At 37.0% G+C, this 13,583-nt stretch overlaps 1 protein-coding gene across 5 annotated transcripts in view; it reads right to left on the bottom strand.

Annotated features, from left to right (window-relative positions):
- Positions 1-13,583, bottom strand: part of LRRC49 (leucine rich repeat containing 49) — a 149,987-nt gene that overhangs the window by 31,339 nt on the left and 105,065 nt on the right. The window lies entirely within an intron of this gene.

Genomic DNA, 13,583 nt, shown 5'->3' with positions numbered 1-13,583 from the left:
CCATATAATATAAAAATATATTTATAAAACACCTGGGAAGACACATAATTACTGCTAACAATAGTTTACCTCTCAGAAGTTAGATTAAGGAGTAAGTTTGACTTTCTACTTTTGAATACCTCAATGTTGTTTGAAAATTTGTAACTGTATACTAAAATTATAAGCAGTAAAATTAATGACAATATCCTCCCCATTTTGAAATTAAAAATGATGAAAAACAATCCCCTATTTAATATCTCTGTGTGTATATATATATATGCACACATACACACACATATGTATGATACACATAAAATCGCTTCACGTACTCTACTGAATTTGAGAACTGTTACTATTTCCAAAGCAGGAGCCACATTTTCTGTAAGAGGTACCCAAATGTTAGCCAGAGAAGACAAGCAGCAGCTCAATCCAATTCAAATTTTTGCATTTGTGAATAGAGACGTAACTATTTATTTTACCCAATCTCAAAAGTCAAACAACGCTTGGCTTTTGTTCCATGTGTTTTCATTCTGTTATTTTTGTTCTCAGGCAGTATTTATTTGCCCCTGCTAATATTAGTGCTTTGTCTTCCTTTGTGCTCCTATTAACTTCTGTATACTCCTCCAATATGTCATTACTCATACTATGTCATAATTATATGCTTACAATTTGCCTTCTTGATCAGTGAATTCTTTGAAGCTAAAGACAATTTTCTCATCTTTGGGGCCCGGCAGTGTATATTGAATAAATGAATTATTAAAGATCTTCACATTTGATAATGCTGACAGGGGAGGGGAAAACTAACAAACCATTAACCTTGTTGGCTTATTATATTTTACTGGACTTATGTGTACTTTTTCAGAGGCACCAGTTAACTTCTAACACATCTGTGTCTACAGTAACAAGCTGGGTAATAACATCAGTCAATTCTAAGTGAATATACAAGCAAGAAAATACAAAGAGGCTTAATTTCTGCCACTCTGGTCCTTGAAACAATGATTATTATATGACAGCAGTAAGACATTCAATAAGCAGTAGTGTGTGAATAATCTTAGATGATAAATCCCATAAAGGTAAGGGATGATAACAGAACAAAAACCAGATGGAGTTAAGAGCTCCTTACGTTGGGCTTTGTGTGATAGCTTTGGGCTGAGCTATGTAAAGCATACAATCATTTCTGGAATAAGGAAAGGAAAGGAGTTGTATTTCACTGCCACTAAAATACAGAAGGCTTGCTGTAAAGAGTGCATACCCCTGTTACAGCACTTACCACACTGCATGGCAATTAGCTGCTTACTTGCCTGTCTCTCTTACCAAACACCGTGATTCTTGAGGGCTCCAACTTTGTCACATTAGTAGCTCTATCAACTAACGCAGCTCCTAGCACATGTTGTGGTCAATAAATATCTCTTGCATGAATTAATGAAGTGAGACAATTAAAAATTTTTAATGACTATCTATTGAATCTTATGAAGGATGTTCTGACTATAAGGTGTGATTTGAGCAAAGGGGCAGAATCAGTGATGCAGATACAGAATAAGGGTTAGCAGGTTTTCTTGGGTGAGGCAAAGGCAAATACTGAAGAAGTAAGGGCAAGGCAAGAAAAAAAAAAAAACCCAGCAAACTAGTTAGTTAATGTCATGATGCCTACATTAATGCCACGATACCCAGCAAACTAAGTTCATTTTAATGTAAAAATGATGGGGAATCTGACGTATATACCATAAACATGAATAAATCCTTTGAAAAGCAGTATTATTCTCTGTTGTATATTTGGAAGTGTTTTGACTTTCTTTTCTTTTCCATATGATTAAAAGTTAAAGAACATAAGCTCCAAGATAAGTCTTGCATCAGAAAGGAATTATTTATTTTGTATAAAGATTTGTCAAGCAAACTGTTGGGAAAATAAGTGAAATAATTAATAAGTGTAGACTCAGCAAAACAGCAATATGGTTACAAAAGAAAGGAGAAGTAATTTCCAACTTATATAGGTCTCACGTGGGCATTCTGTAAAAAAACAAATGGCAACTTTTCTGTGCTACATAAAGGTTCATCCTTGTCAACAGAAAATGTAGCACCTGTTAAACAGGTCATAGAATATCTAACCCACTTCAGTTATTATCTGAATGAGGCTTGAACTTAGCGTCAAACTCTGGCCAATGTAGAGTAGAGGAATCTGTTCTTTGGGGAACAGGTTTTTTTTATGATGTGCATAAAAAATGACTTGGAAAACTTGCTAAAAATGTTTACACATTGGGGATTGTTCTTCCAGCTTTCCTTGTATGCTTGGCAGGCATGTCCACATCTTTAGTCATGCATACATACATACATACATACATACATATTACTTCACTTGTTCATTCATTCATTTATTCATCAAACATTTACTGAAAGCCCACTATATATAGGGCACTGTGCTAAGGATTTGGACATAGGCAACTAACTCATCTGTATAGATAAAAACAGTCAGTATAGAGATCATGGACGTGTGTTGAATATTTCAAAACTTTCCTCACTTTCATTGGCCTCTAGTCCCAGAAATAGAACTGCTCTAATCATACTCTGGAATTAATTTAATAAACACATGAAATATAATTTCTAAACTGAAATGACCTCAACTTCTCATTAAACAAATTATTTGCCAAGCTTACTATGTGTCAGGTATTATGATAGGCACTGGGGATATAAAGATCAGTTAAGATGTACTTGCCCTTACCATATATGAAAGACCCACAGCTAAAATCATCCTCAAGGGGAAAAACTAAGAGCTTTCCCCCTAAGGTCAGGAGCACAACAGGGATATCCACTCTCACCACCATGGTTCAACATAGTACTAGAAGTCCTAGCCTCAGCAATCAGACAATAAAAAGAAATAAAAGACATCCACACTTGCAAGGAGGAAGGCAAACTTTCACTCATCCCAGTGACATGATACTCTACATGGAAAACACAAAAGACTCCACCAAAAAACTGCTAGAGCTGATACATGAATTCAGCAAAGTCACAGGATACAAAACCCATGTACAGAAATCAGTTGCATTTCTACACACCAGTAAATAAGCAGCAGAAAGAGAAATCAAGGAATTGATCCCACTTACAATTAAACCAAAAACCATAAGATACCTAGGAATAAACCTAACCAAAGAGGTAAAAGATCTGTACACTGAAAATTATAGATAGCTTATGACAGAAATTAAAGATGACACAAACAAATGGAGAAACATTCCATGCTTATGGATTAGAAGAACAAATATTATTAAGATGTCTATACAGCCCAAAGCAATCTACACATTCAATGCAACCCCTGTCAAAATTACACCAGCATTCTTCATCACAGAGCTAGAACAAACAATTCTAAAACTTGTATGGAACCAGAAAAAGACCATGAATAGCCAAAGTAATGTTGAAAAAGAAAACCAAAGCAGGAAGCATCACAAATCCGGACTTCAAGCTATATTACAAAGCTGTAAGCATCAAGACAGTATGGTACCAGCACAAAAACAGACACAGAAATCAATGCAACAGAACAGAGAACCCAGAAATGGACCCACAAATGTATGGCCAACTAATCTTTGACAAAGCAGGAAAGAATATCATATGGAAAAAAAGACAGTCTCTTCAGCAAATGGTGCTGGAAAAACTGGACAGCAACATGCAGAAAAATGAAACTGGACCACTTCTTCCACAATACACAAAAGTTAATTCAAAATGGATGACAGACCTAAATGTGAGACAGGAAACTATCAAAATCATACAGGAGAAAACAGGCAGCAACCTCTTTAAACTCAGCTGCAGCAACTTCTTACCAGACATGTCTCCAGAGGCAAGAGAAACAAAAGCAAAAAATGAACTATTGGGACCTCATCAAAATAGAAAGCTTCTGCACAGTGAAGGAAACAATCAACAAAACTAAAAGGCAACCAACAGAATGGATGAAGGTATTTGCAAAAGGCATATCGGATAAAGGGTTAGCATTCAAAATCTATGAAGAACATATCAAACTCAACACCCAAAAAGCAAATAACCAGTGAAGAAATGAGCAGAGGACACGAATAGACACTTTTCCAAAGAAGACATCGAGAAGGCCAACCGACACACGAAAAGATGCTCAACATCACTCATCATCAGAGAAATACAAATCAAAACTACAATGAGGTATCACCTCACACCTGTCAGAATGGCTAAAATGAACAACTCAAGAAACAACAGATGTTGGTGAGGATGCAGAGAAAGGGGAACACTTTTGCACTGTTGGTGGAAATGCAAACTGGTGCAGCCACTCTGGAAAACAGTATGGAGGTTCATCAAAAAATTAAAAATAGAATTACCCTATGACCCAGCAATTATACTACTATGTATTTATCCTAAGGATACAAAAATGCTGACTTGAAAGGTACAATGCACCCCAATGTTTATAGCATCGTTATCAATAATAGGCAAACCATGGAAAGAGCCAAATGTCCATCGACTGGTGAATGGAAAAAGAAGATGTATACATATATACAATGAAATATTAGTCAGCAATCAAAAAGAATGGAATCTTGCCATTTGCAACAACATGGATGGAACTAGAGTGTATTATGCTAAGTAAAATAAGTCAGTCAGAGAAAGACAAATATCATATGATTTCACTCATATGTGGAATTTAAGAAATACAGATGAACATAGGGGAAGGGAGAGAAAAATAAGATAAAAACAGGGAAGCAAACCATAAGAAACTCTTAAGTACAGAGAAAAAAGTGAGGGTTGCTGGTAGGGTGCTGGGTGGGGTACTGGGTTAAATGGGTGATGGACATTAAGGAGTGTACTTGTTGGGATGAGCACGGTGTGTTATATGCAAGTAATGAATCACCGAATTCTATTCCTGAAATCAATATTACACTATATGTTAACTAACTTGGATTTAAATTTTAAAAAATGAAAGAAGAAAAAGAGAAGACAAAAATCATGATTTCGCTAACATGTGGAATTTAATAAACACAACAAACAGAGGGAAGGAAAAATAAGATAAAAACAGAGAGGGAAAGGGGCACCTGGGTGGGTCAGTCGGTTAAGCATCCAACTTTGGCTTAGGTCATGATCTCACAGTTTGTGAGCTCAAGGGCTGCATTGGGCTCTGTGCTGAAAGCTCTGAGTCTGCTTCAGATTCTGTGTCCCCCTCTCTCTCTGCCCCTCCCCTACTCGTGCTCTGTCTCTATCTCTCAAAAATAAATAAATGTTAAAAAAATTAGAAAAAAAAACAGAGATGGAGACAAACCATAAGAGACTCTTAAATACAGAGAACACACTGAGGGTTTCTGGAGGGGAGGTTGGTGGGGGATGGGCTCAATGGGTGATGGGCATTAAGGAGGGCACTTGTGGGGACGAGCACTGGGTGTTATACGGCAGTGATGAATCACTGGGTTCTACTCCTGAAACCAATACTACACTGTATGTTAACTAACTTGAGTTTAAAGAAATAAATTTTTTAAAAAGACTAAGAAAAAAAAAAAGACTTATTAGTCTTTAAAGAGCTCCCAATATGAATGGTGGGTAAAGAACAAGACAAATATTCACATTAATTGTAATACAATGTACTTATTTTCATATAATGAGTATTTAAAAGATATGCTATGAGAGTACAGAAGAAGGAATTCTAGTAGGGAGAAGTCAGTTTTCAAAAGAAGGTAACATTTGAACGGGTCCTTGAAAGATGAATAGTAGAATTTCACCAGAAATAGAAGGAGGGAGCACACACAGGTAAGAAAAACTAAATGACGAAAGGCATAGAAGCCTAATTATATATAACATATTCAGGTAAGAAATTTTGATATGGCTACAACACTGAAACATATTGGAGTCATAGCTGAAGATGAATCTGAAAAGTCAGATTTTATCCTATAGAGGTTGAGGAGCAGAAAAAGTAATAAAATATCAAAACAGAAAGGTAATAGGACCATATTCGATGCATATTTTTGAGCCCCTCCAATGTGACACGTATGGAGCTAGGTGCTGGTGCCACAAAGACGAGCAAGACATTTCTCGAAACTCAAGGATCTACCTCAGACCAGTAAGTTGGTCAACCTTGTGGAAGATGTAGCAGAGAGAGGCTGAATGGAGGGAGAATAGTAGGAAAACCAGTGCAATAGTGTTGACCAGATCATATAAGGGCATAACAAAAAGGAGGGCATGGTGCCCTGGAAATGGAATTGGCAAGAAGGTCAGACAGACCTTAGTTCAAATCCTAGGTTTGCCACTGGCAAACAGATGATTTGGGGGGCAGGTTATCTAGTTTCTTTGAAGTTGAAGTTCCTAATGTGTAAATGGTGATTACAATACATATTTTTTCGAAGTTGTTAGAGACTAGAAATATTCTAAATCCTATCTAATGCTTAGTTCAATACATTATAGTGATTATTATTAATAAAATAAGAGAACATAGATATAACAGATGTTTAAGAGAAAATAAAAGTAGAACTTAGTGACTGATTACAGGGAATAAAGGAGAAGAATGAATAAATGTGACTCAAATTTTTAGAGTTGATGACTGGATCAAGTGGGCTAGTGTTATACCCCTGTCTAGTCTAAATTAGCACTCTGAGAAGTGTGGCATTTTTCTGCGAAGGATCCATGTTTTAAAATTTGTTTTCCCATGAAGCCCAATACATTTCCATGTGTATTTCCCCCCTCAAATATTATTTATAGAACAGCAGGCAGTCTGCCATCAAATAGGAATTCTCTTCAAGACCTTCACACTCACGTGGTTAATTACATGTATAAATGCTTATTTAATCAACTTGATCTTTCTATGAGTCAGAAAAGGCATATTCTATGCCTTCTTGATTAGTATAGGACTCTAAGAAACGAGAGTGTAATTAACTTAATGCAATAAAGTAATGAGTCCCTAAAAGCCAGGCTAAATAAAGAATATACTCTTAAATGCCTGAATGGGCAAAAAAAGGCAATATTTCAGAGGATTATGGAGTTTTTTGGTTTGTTTAAAAAAATCTTTAGGCTTTCTATAACAGGCTAGAACAGAAAGACTTAAAATATTTCGGAAGATTCTTTTCCCAATGAAAAAGTGGTGCTGATTCCTATAATAATGTATTTTATGAATTTCTATTACAACATTCATAGGTGTAGAAATTCATTTTATGCATTATATTTTATTATGGTAGTGTTGGCTAAAGTACCACAGTGTTCATAGACAGGAAATGACCAAAAATAAACCAGCTTCACTGTATGCATCCAATGTAAGCAAAGAAAACATTACACCAAGTACTTTCCCATTTCTGGCACGGAAAAGAAACCTGCAATATGTCATTTTACTATAGAGCTGTCCCAAGTACAGTGAAACAGTGAAATCATTAATGGGATATACCAAAGTTTTACAGAATTTCTTCTCTTTATGTGCCTGTAATTTTTTCATGGATACTTGTTTCCAGGCATTTAGTTACACACCCATAAGCCAAAGGTCACAGAAACTCTAACACAAGAATTAGCCACTTTTCTGGCATTATGAAATACTAAAGACTATAAATGGGATTGTTAAAAATGGAAAAACTTATGTAGCATTAAAAAACAAATTGGAACCCTAAGGAAGGGACTCTCTGACCCTCTAGCTTTCTACCGTCAGAAAGAGCCAGGCTTATATCATTCCAGAAAGATGAAATTAAATTATATTTTTAAAGACTTACAGAGAATATAGTAACACAACTTCTAAAATTTAAAACATTTTACTGTGTACTTTCAGATAAACCAGCACAAAGACTGGACACATGTGTTTGAAATCTCCCTCTAAAAGCCCATTAAAGCAGTTGCACTGGTGTAAACCCACAACAAGTACAATAGTTGGGGGGAGGGGGAGGGACAATCTGCTGTAGGAAGTTTCAGAAAACTTCTGGAAACTGTAAAGAATGTTGAGTGATGAAGAAAAACAAAAAAAGTCATTGCTTCGAATACGTACAAACTGGAGACAAGAACAAAGATGTGGGCCAAACTGCTCAGAAGGCTCTGGAAAGGAAAGAACAGTAGATATGATAGAAGATGGGTGTAGAAGACTGAAGATCTGTAAAAGGATCCTACCACCTACTTCTCTCACTGCCTATAAAACAGTCAGGCTGAGCGGCATCACAGATGAGTGGGAAAAGGAAAGAATTCTCATTAAATAGGAGTTGGGCAATTGGCTATTCCCATAGGGGAAAAACAAACAAATCGGACCTCTGTCTCAAACTTAAAAAATCAATTCCAAGTGTAATAAACACTAAAATACGAAGGGCCAAATTTTCAGCTTTAGGAAGACAAAATGGGAGAATATTTATATAATCTCACTGTAGTAAAGGGTATTTTGCCTTAAACACGATCCAAATAGCGAAACCACAAAAGAAAAGGTATATAAATTGGTATCTTCCAAAATACAAATGTTGTTTAAAGGCAAAGACATATCTGAGATTGCTTGGGGGGAAGCAAAGAGTGAAAAGAAGGCCCAGGACCAAAATCTGAGTAACTCTACCATCTACAGCTTGAGAGGACAGAAGTACTTGAGGATATTAGAAAGACACATAAGGCTAGAAAAGGCTACTAGTAATATGATGTAAAATAATAAATTGTAAACAATGGTCCAAAAGGAAATATTAAGACTGAATTAGGTCCGGAAGATAGCAGGCTTCAAGAAGAATAAATTCTACTCACTAGATAAGTGAGAAGTTCAAAGAAATTTGAATGTAGTAAAGGCAGCACAAATTTCTTCATTTAGTAAACAATAATAAATAAATAAATAAATAAATAAATAAACAAACAAATAAAAGATAGAAAATCAGAAACTCCAGATAAAAACAAACTATGTATGGGGTGCCCGGGTGGCTCAGTCAGTTAAGCATCTGACTTCAGCTCAGGTCATGATCTCAGAGTACGTGAGTTCAAGCCCCGCATCAGGCTCTGTGCTGACAGCTCAGAGCCTGGAGCCTGCTTCGGATTCTGTGTCTCCCTCTCTCTCTGCCCCTCCCCCGTTCATGCTCTCTCTCTGTCTCAAAAATAAATAAACATTAAAAAAAATTTTTTTAAAAAACCTATGTAAGAAAGCCTGGCTCAAATGTGAGGCAAACTAGAGTGTGGCATGGCTTTGAACATATTTTGAAGTGTGATGAAGCGGGGGACTATTTGCATTTGATGCTAAGATTATTTTCCTTGAATGGTTTAGGAAGCAGAAAATGAGATTTACAGTACACTACTTAATGCTCAAGTGAAAAATAGTTACATAATCGCAGAAATGTAAACACTGCTTACTAGTTTTCAATCTTTTTTATTTAAATTTTTAATTGTTTATTTATTTTTGAGGGAGGGGGAGAGAGAGAGACAGACAGACAGACAGTGGGGGGATGGGCAGAGAGAGAGAGGGAGAGACAGAATCCAAAGCAGGCTCCAGGACCTGAGCTGTCAGCACAGAGCCCCATGCAGGGTTTGAACTCACAAGCTGTGAGATCATGACCTGAGTCAAAGTTGGATGCTTAACCACCTGAGCCACCCAGGTGCCCCTACTAGTGTTCAATCTTTAGAAGCTACCAATTGACAATGTTGAACAGACACAAATAATTTTAATAACAAAATGTAAAAGCATAGCTCATAGTATATAGCAAAATTGTGGTTCCCAAACGAGAGAAAATAGTAGAATAGGGAACTCCAAAACTGCATTCCTCCAGAAAAGTAACAAATATGCTAGCGAAAACTTTCAGAATCAACTCTTTCAGAACTCTGGAATCTAAAAGAAAAAAACATTACAACAACCAGGGAAATGCATACTGAAGAAGAAACATGCCGAATTTCAGTACGAGAGTTCTGTGCATTTTAACTTACACTGCTAACATCCCCTACTCCCTAGCTCAGTGGTGGTTTGAAGACGGCAGCCCTTATTCTTTGTGCAGGTTGCTGGTACTAGAAAAAGTAACCCATGCCTTACTCTCAAAGAGCTGTGGTCATGCGTTTGACATGTCTGGTGGGTCCCAGCTAAATAGCCTGCCTTTGTTTCACGTGCCTCAGAGTTTCCCCTGGGCACAGGTGGCTTCGTGTGTGGCATTTGTCAAAAGCATTTAATGCAAAAACGTTTTAGGTGTTGCCCCGTGGGACAAAAAAAATACAGCAAAAACCTTAAGACAAAAAGAGGCTGGGGAAGAAGACAGTTGGGGGAGTGAGGACTTTGTTAAGTTCTTGTGCATTTCAGGGAATGAGAAGACCCTAAACAATCATCTCCAACTATTAAAAGAAAAAGACAAAGGAAGAATCTCGAAATAGCAAGAGAGAAATGACTAAGTGACTGGTCCTGTTCAAGGGACCCTCAGGGACCTTCAATAAGATTAACAGCCAGTTTCCCATCAGAAGCCATGGAGGGCAGAAGGCAATGGGATGACATATTTAAAGTGCTGAAAGAAAAAGCTTTCAACCAAGAATTCTATATCCAGAAAAACTGTACTTGAAATGAAGAGAGAAATTATGACGTTCTCAGATAAAAGCTGTGAGTGTCTACTGCTAGTACACTTGCCCTACAAAAAAAAAAAAAAAAAAAAAAAGCTAAGGTAGCCCTTTAGATTGAAATAAAAGGACACTAGGTAGTTACTCAAAGCCAAATAAAGAATATCAGGAAAGGTAATTACGTAGGTAAATATAAAAGCCAGTATGACTGTATTTTCAACTGGTACCTCTTCTTTTCCTCTATATGATTTAATAGACAAATGCATAAAATAATAATTATAAATCTATGTTAATGTGCACATAGTATATAAAGATGAAATTTGTGATAATAAGAACATACACAGAGTGAAGCCATATAGGAGCAAAATTTTTATCTATTATTGCAACTATACTGGTATTAATGCAACCTAAATTGTTATTATTTATGATATTAATTGTAATCCCCAGGGTAACAACTGAGAAAACAGCTAAGAAATATATACGGTAAAAGGAATGAGAAGGGAATCACAATGGCACACTAAAAATCACTTGAACACAAAAAAAAGTAGTGGAAGAATTGAGGAACAGAAAAGATATATAAAGAAATCAGAGGGGCGCCTGGGTGGCGCAGTCGGTTGAGCGTCCGACTTCAGCCAGGTCACGATCTCGCGGTCTGTGAGTTCGAGCCCCGCGTCAGGCTCTGGGCTGATGGCTCAGAGCCTGGAGCCTGTTTCCGATTCTGTGTCTCCCTCTCTCTCTGCCCCTCCCCCATTCATGCTCTGTCTCTCTCTGTCCCAAAAAATAAATAAACGTTGAAAAAAAAAAATTAAAAAAAAAAAAAAAGAAATCAGAGAGCAAAATGATAGAATTAAGTGCTTTCTTATGAGGACTTGATAGATTAAATTCTCCACATAAAAGGAGGTTTTTAGCAGAACGAATTAAAAAAATAAGATTTAACTATATGCAGTCAACAAGATTAAAAGACACAAATAGACTGAAATTGGAAATATGGAAAAAGATATTCCATGCAAATGATAACCAAAAGAGAGCTAGAGTGGCTGCTCATACCAAACAAAATAGACATCATGTCAAAAAGTGTTACAAGAGATATAGGAAGATATTTTACATTGATAAGAAGGTCAATCCATCAGGAAGGTGGAACAGTTATAAATATAGTGCATTTAACATCCAAAATATATAAAGCAAAAACTGACAGAATTGAAGGGAGAGATAGATCTGCAATAATAGTTGGAGATTTTAATACCCTACTTTCAATAATAGAATAGGCAGAAAAATCAATAAGGAAATAGAAGACTTCAAGAACACTATAAATCAACTAGATCTAACATACATAGACGACTTTATCCAACAACATTAGACTGTACATTCTTCTCTAGTGTGCATGGAACATTCTTCAGAATAGACTATATGCTACGTCACAAAACAAATCTCACATAAAACATCTTTTCTGAAAACAATGGAATAAAACTGGAAACCAGTAACAGAAACCTGGAACATTCACAAATTTATGGAAATTAAAACACTTTTAAACAATGGGTCAATGAAGAAATCACAAGGGAAATAAGAAAAGTATAGCTCATAGAAAGTTGCAGTGGACAGGGGCGCCTGGGTGGCGCAGTCGGTTAAGCGTCCGACTTCAACCAGGTCACGATCTCGCGGTCCGTGAGTTCGAGCCCCGCGTCAGGCTCTGGGCTGATGGCTCAGAGCCTGGAGCCTGTTTCCGATTCTGTGTCTCCCTCTCTCTCTGCCCCTCCCCCGTTCATGCTCTGTCTCTCTCTGTCCCAAAAATAAATAAACTAAAAAAAAAAAAAAAAAAAAAAAAAGTTGCAATGGACAAAAGTGGGAGAAGTAAAAAGAAGGGTAGACTCATCTTGCACAATGCAAACTTGAGAGCTACTGTCTATAGCAGATGGAACAAAAATAGAGGTTTAATTATAGTAAATTACAAAAGTTATCAATAAAAGAACTCTAGGTATATAGTGTTGGAGGATAACAAGTGAGTGAGCTGAATCCTTGTCTATTATGGCCAAAAGTCTATCTAAAATTTTTTTAATGTTTATGTTTGAAAGAAAGAGAGACAGAGCAGGGGAGGGGCAGAGAGAGAGGGAAAGAACAGAATCAGAAGCAGGCTCCAGGCTCTGAGCTGTCAGCAGAGAGCCCAATATGGGGCTCAAACTCATGAACCGTGAGATCATGACCTAAGCCAAAGCCGGACGCTTAATCAACTGAGCCACCCAGGCGCCCCACAAAAGTCTATCTAAACTTTATAAACCGAGAAAGCATAATATACATTTAGAGATTTGGTAGAAAAGGAGTTAGCAAGGTATTATTTAAAACAAAACACAAACAAAAACAGCAGCCACATAGGTAAAAGGAAAATCAGGTGAATGTGCTATCAGGAAAGTGAATGCAAAGGGCCCTTCAAGATGAAGAGTGTCAACTATGTCAAATGGTGTGGAGAGCTCAAGTATAAAACAAAGACTTCAATTTCAAACAGTCAGTCTGGATACTCTGGTTAAGAGCTCCTGGTGTAGGGGTGCCTGGGTGGCTCAGTTGGTTAAGTGTCCGACTCAATTTCAGCTCAGGCCATGATCTCAGGGTTTGTGAGATTGAGCCCCATGTCGGGCTCCGTGCTGACAGTGTGCTGGGATTCTCTCTCTCCTCTCTCTCTGCTGTCCCCCCCCTCCCCCCCCTTGTGCATGCTCTCTCTGTCTCTCTCTCAAAATAAATAAACAAACTTAAAAAAAAGCCTCTGGTATATACACATACAAGGTATAATCAGCTTTCAGAAATATTTCTATCTTTCAGATGCAAGAGATTTTACATGAATCACACAACTGCCAACTAAATTGAAGAAATTAGCATTAACCATTGTAGAAGTTACAAGTAATTTTACGTTAAAGTTTCACCAATAATTCACTATGTTCAGAATTTTACTTTTCTGACTTCAAATATCATCGGTGTCTCCTTGACTTCACAGTGTTTAAGTTCTTAAAAGGATCAGACCGAGAAAATGGTGTCTCCATGGCACTTTGAACTTACATCAGTAAAATACAAATCTTTTGCCAGAAATCGTGGATCCCTTTCCAATGATTCATTACTGCTCTCCACATCCTCTCCACTGAACCCATACATCACTTTTCCCATCTCTCCCAAACTCT

This window comes from Puma concolor, chromosome B3 (assembly GCF_028749965.1).
Source record: "Puma concolor isolate L17-30 chromosome B3, mPumCon1.1.hap2, whole genome shotgun sequence".
NCBI lineage: Eukaryota > Metazoa > Chordata > Mammalia > Carnivora > Felidae > Puma > Puma concolor.
This window is presented reverse-complemented; position numbering and strand designations above follow the sequence as displayed.